Source organism: Amphiura filiformis, chromosome 11 (genome assembly GCF_039555335.1).
Source record: "Amphiura filiformis chromosome 11, Afil_fr2py, whole genome shotgun sequence".
Taxonomy (NCBI): Eukaryota; Metazoa; Echinodermata; class Ophiuroidea; order Amphilepidida; family Amphiuridae; genus Amphiura; species Amphiura filiformis.
The window spans coordinates 38,905,916-38,911,915 of NC_092638.1; positions in this window are offsets into that span (position 1 = coordinate 38,905,916).

Genomic DNA, 6,000 nt, shown 5'->3' on the forward strand with positions numbered 1-6,000 from the left:
AAAAAATCCACGAAATTGTGAATCTTGCGATGAAATTTATACATCAAAATATTTCAGAATTGTCAACTTGCCTAAAAATTCCGTTGATCAAAAACATGTGCCCTGAAAAATGTCATTATTTTCCTTATCTCTTCACCGATTTTCAAGGTTTAAAAAACTTCGTGTAGATTGCCATTTTGTCTAAATGGGAGTAGAAAGTTGTCAGATTCAAAACATTATTCAACCCTCAAAGACCTTTCTAAAATCCCCGTGCCGAACACACGAAGATTAAAAGTTCGGCTGGTCATTCGGCAAACATCGGCAGAAACTCGCTGAGTCGACTGTGATTGGTCAAGCGGCTGGAGCATGCGCGAGTAATTTAACAAGCATTTGGATACAGTAATATTTGTAGTGAGTTGTAACAATAACAAAGCATGTGCCGACAGATTTTTGGCACCAAAATATTAAATTTCAGAAAAAAAATCCCCAAAATTTAAAACAAACATGAACCTTCCAAAATACATGCACATTTGCATGTACTCGGTGGTCCGGTCTTTACCTGGCGCTGTGATTTGGGATTCCTCATCGCTTCCTCTCTCCAGTTACCTGTACCTTAAGTTTGCCCTTACCCAAGCCCTTAATATGTTACAATTACATAAACCAGTAAAAGGCTGTGAATTGTCAACACCTCCTTCAATCTCCCAAGTCAGTCGTAATTGAACTGCACATCTCTAGCAATCTAAATCCACTATTTACAAATTATCTGTATCGCTGAAACAAACCCAGCCTATTTCTTTTATCATCCAACGCCGCCAGGTTCACATGTCATAATCAATTTTTCAAATTTGAAAATATTTCAGTTCAAGAAGCTTTCAAATAATTTCACGTTTTGCACGTAGTCATGTACATTGTTTGCGTCACTTTGAACGATTTCATAATAAATGTGCCAGTTTAATGTCTAATAAGATCAAATGTATCGTTCATCTTTCTTTAAATATGATGAAAGTGAGATTACAATATACAGGCGTTGAGGTTATCCAGAGGTAGTCAGGACATCAACTCCAGCCGATTTGGGTGCGTTATTTGAATCACGAAAACTATGTTGTCTTTATGATACATTAGCGATATGATGGATTCACTGAATACATCAAAGTGACTTGAAACATATAATTTATCGATCATAAACATAACTGTCATGTTCTCATGTCATGTGGAATTACATATAGAATAGACGACCTATGTCCTTCTTTTCAATAATTATAGTCTTTTTTTATTATTTCCCGCTCTACCGAAATTGAATAACATAATATAACAAGTCTTATAACATGCATAATGGAGAAAAAGGTATGAATGCAATTAAAGCTTAGGGATCAAATCAAAACTCGACCGCCGGTTGCCCGCCGGTTCCGGGCGGTTCCGTCCGGTTCTAAATTATACACAGTAATGAGGTCAGTCGTCACACTCTGGCTCATATGGCCGGTTGGTATCATCGAGTGAATGAGTGGAGTGATTTCAAGTGGTTTCTTTTCAAATTTAGTACAATAGGAATAATCGATTTTCCTTCTCGGAGTTCTTCTCAATCAATATAGCTACTTTTAGAATTTTATTTTGATAAAATATAAACAGAGACCTGGTCTATTTATTTCAAATTATTTTACATCGTGACAGGTTTCATTTCCGAGGGGATAATCGCGATCACGAAAGAGAGAGGGGAGAGGAACAGGGAGATGGAGGATGGGGAGAGGTGGAAAAGGGGTGAGAGTATGAGATGTGTCTCTCAAATCACATGAGAGAGAGGGGGATAAAAAACTACACTAAGTTCGTAATATAGGCCTAGGCCATTAGGCTGGTATATTGGGCCTACAATGATGTTGGCCAGGCTCGTTGAGGTGATGTGCAAGAAGAACTAATGATTTTGCAAGATCGACAAAATATATGCGAATCCCATCACCCCTCGGCACCGCCCCGTCATCAGCACCAATGGAGATTAGCCATGGGGCAGGGTGGCAAGTCATTCCCCTCTCCTGCTCAGTCGTCAGAAATGTTGTTACAAAATCTTGCATTTGGTCTATTTTAGACCCAAAATCAACCCCATTTTGTACCATTTTGGGCTATCATTTTCTTCGGAAGGGGGGAGAGGTGTCCCAAATATACGAGAGGGGGAGGGGTCATAAATGTTTGGAAAGAAAATTGGGGTGGGGGTCATAAAAACTTTGATGACCAAAATGTAGGGAGTCATAAGATGACCACAGATAGTGTGTTTGTTTCCTTCAAAAAGACTGATTTCAATACAATTTTTGCATGCTTAGGGGTGTGTAGGGATTGTTAGATCAGCTCCTCTGATATAATACTCTTTAGGTGGATCAAAATAAGCCTACCGGGACTAAAATAAAACCAATAGTTGTAAAAGGCCTATGCATCTTCCTTTGGCAAGTTGTCCTCAATTTTGTTCATTTTAGTATTGAAGTTACATTTTTTGGCATAAATCACAAAAGAAATCCCCAGTTGAAGTACAAAGCAAATTAGTCAATCAATATCACTTCAACTGGGGATTTCTTTTGTGATTTATGCCCGCATCATATCTTCTGGAGGCAGTTTTGAACTAATGACCTTTCGTATAATTGTCCATCACCAATACAGGCCTATGTGATTCACAAAATAATAAATTCACAACTTCTAAATTACTTAACCTATAGAAATCATTGAAACACTGTTCTGAACTTAAATTAACTGATTAAAACAATAGTGATATATTCAAGCAATTTTAACCATAAACAAGAAATCATTTCCAAAATTAATTTGCTTTGGTGGCAAGTCAATAGACACGCGACTAAGAAAAATCGATCATCGTGCAGTACTTTAAAGTATGGGCTATCATGGCTATTGTGACCGTGAAATTTCAAGTATGCGCTATTGTGATCGCGAAATAAACATATCGACATTTTGTTAATCTCACCGGTTATGTGCTTAAACCAACCGGCGGTTGCTACTCATGCATTCTCGAATATTCATATACCAATGACCTCTGCCAACCGGACGGAACCGCCCGGAACCGGCGGGCAACCGGCGGTCGAGTTTTGATTTGATCCCTTACGTAATTGGATGATATTCCTCTTTTGCCATTTGGCTAGAACAAATTGTTTCGTATAAACGAGGTAATTACGCAACATGCTTGCGATTAAAACTGTGGGTGCATGTGTTTCAAATGCAATCACCCATGCTGTGATGTCAAAACGTCAATTTCCAAATCGAATAGTGATTTAGGCTTACATCAAAACCCTTGTCAAATTGATTGAAATGACTTCAAGGGTGTCAAAAGGTTCGGGAAAAGCTAGTCCTTCAAGGAGGACCACGCTCCATTTAGTACGATAGTCCACGCCGTCAGGCGTGGGTCCTTCTAGATTAGACATATCCTGACCTGGAAAGTCGAGGGAAATCTCAAACTGATTAACCACGCCTACTGATTAGCTACTAATGATATTCAGCCAATCCGATTGACTAAATATCATCAATAGCTTTCAGTAGGTGTGGCTTGCCTACCTGCTACCAGAACACTAGCTTCCAGCTTGGAATTGACACCAGTATTGCGTAACAAAATTGATTATTAACCCTCTTCAGTTGCATGTGTTAATCCTGTTATAATACTCGGTTTTCTTCTTACCCTCAGTTCACTGACCTGTAGGTTGCACACAATCAATTCCTTTTGTCATCACTACATTTAATATTGTCCTGGTTAACCTCGATTCCTTACTATTTTTGTATAGAGGTTGTGCTTGAAATTATTGATTGCAGTGCAGTCCATTCAATCAAAATGTTGTCATAAACCTATTTGATCGTAGTGCATTTGTTATGTGTGTGAGACGAACTGTCTCGGTAGATTGCAATCATGCTTTTGTTGAATGGATTTGAGTATACCGCCATATTTACGGTATGATACGTCATATGCGCAACCTCTATTAATTGGGATAGTTGGCCTATTCGTTTAACATGTTTAAGAAAAATATAGAATTGGAGGACACACGCTTCATAAAAACTTTGGGTTTCACTCATTTATTTACTTTAATTCCTTTTCTTGAAAAAAAAAAGAAGTTCTGCAAGTTCTTTCTTTCTTTCCTTCTTTCTTTCTTTCCTTCTCTCTTTCTTTCTTTCATTATTTAATACGGGCCTATAATTACATTTATTTAATGTATCATCATTTATGTTTTATTATTAATGTGTGTTCATTAATTATTCATTTATTTATTTTATTTTCGTTGATTGATTTATATATTGCCATTGATCAGGCTTCTATAGCTTATATCGTGAAATTATGATTTCTTTCATTTTTGCTTGCTTACTTTTTTGTTTAGAGATTTTTAGATCAAAGACTAATCATATCAGAACCGAGTATTAATGATTATTGATGCTTAATCAGTCACTAATGAATGAATATCATGCATATGAATTATAAAGGAATGCAATTTGTAATTGAATTATAGAATGAATGATTGGTAGATTGGTTGATAGAGAGACTGATTAATTTGAGATTGATGAAGTTATGAGCGGTCAATAACTATTTGGCTGACTGATTGAGATTGCCAGATCTAACACTATGGACCACAATGGCCTCATCCTAATTCAGAGTATGAGTTTTGTATCCAAATTTTCAAAGGTCATTCAATGACTATACAAATGCAATGGGGTTAAAGAATTGTGCCCTTATTAATTATAGATGAGCATGTTCAGTCTAAACGCAGGACAACCGATCTTTTGTTCTGCTTAGTCGCGCTAAAAGTCGATCGATACATGTTAAAATCAACACAATTCCGAGATACACCTTTTTGCTATGAAATTTATTTTCTCGGTCAAATATAAAGCAAATTTTTTTTTTTCTTCAGTAATGTCAAATAAAAACATAGTGCTTGGATGAACATTTTTTTTAAATCCTGGTGTTAAAATTAAGCATCAAATTGTGTCTTTTAGTGTGATATTTTTGATTTTTATAGGCCTTTAGTTCGCCCGTGAGCTTTTTACAGAATTCATTTTTAGCGTCTCAAACTAATATAGTTTGCTAAAGAAAGATATTTCCCACCTCTGTAAAGCACATCGTGTGGGTCTATATATTATAGTTTTGTCAGAATTTCCGTTTTTATTTTACCCTTTTCCCCTTTATGCTCCGAAAATGTCAAACTTAGTACTTTACCTCGAGAGCAACCACCAGATATAATCGATATTTCAATTGTTGTCAACCCAGGTCCCTTTTCCATTGAAAACCAGGATTGCCTGACCAGCGATTTGGTAGCCCAAATCCCCAATTCTGGTAAATGAGGTGGATTTTGGAAATTTGCTCCCGTGATAGCCTGCAATTTCAATTTATAGGGGCTATGGATTCCATGATTATGAAAACCATTTTGTCTGTTTGTTTGTTTGTTTGTTTATTTATTTACCTAGGATGAGGTCCATGGGAAAATCCACTGTCCAAACCTAGAAAAATTCGCGTGTTATTAGAGGGGATTTTAATTTTCTGTCCCTCCTATCTCCAGGTGAATTTTGAATGACCCCCCCATCGCGGGTTGGCATTTTAATTACACCCTTCAGACTTGCGTTCGGGTTTGTGTAGGCCTATTTGTCATAATTTAGCGCTATAGGACCTACTTTCTAAATGTATAGCTATAGCCGTGCTATATAAATATTATAAGGTACCGGTATGTAATATTATGTAGGCCTATGGGGGTGGGGTGGGTACTCAACACATTTTAACCATGACTTACAATGCAAGGCTCATTGTTACCATAAATGATTTTTCCTTTAGGTCATTATAATAGGTTGTTATAAACTTCCGTGTTTAACCTTGTATTGTTTTGGCTGCTTCATTATGACTTTCGGTGGGTTTAAGCAATTTCAAACAAACACAAACAAAAGGCACTATACCGAAACACTAGGTAATTTCTTTGCTATATTGAAGTTCTGGCAAAACTGTATCCAGGCCGGGCACCCAGAGATATCGATCCACAATGCTAGTATTTCACTCGTGGATTTTAA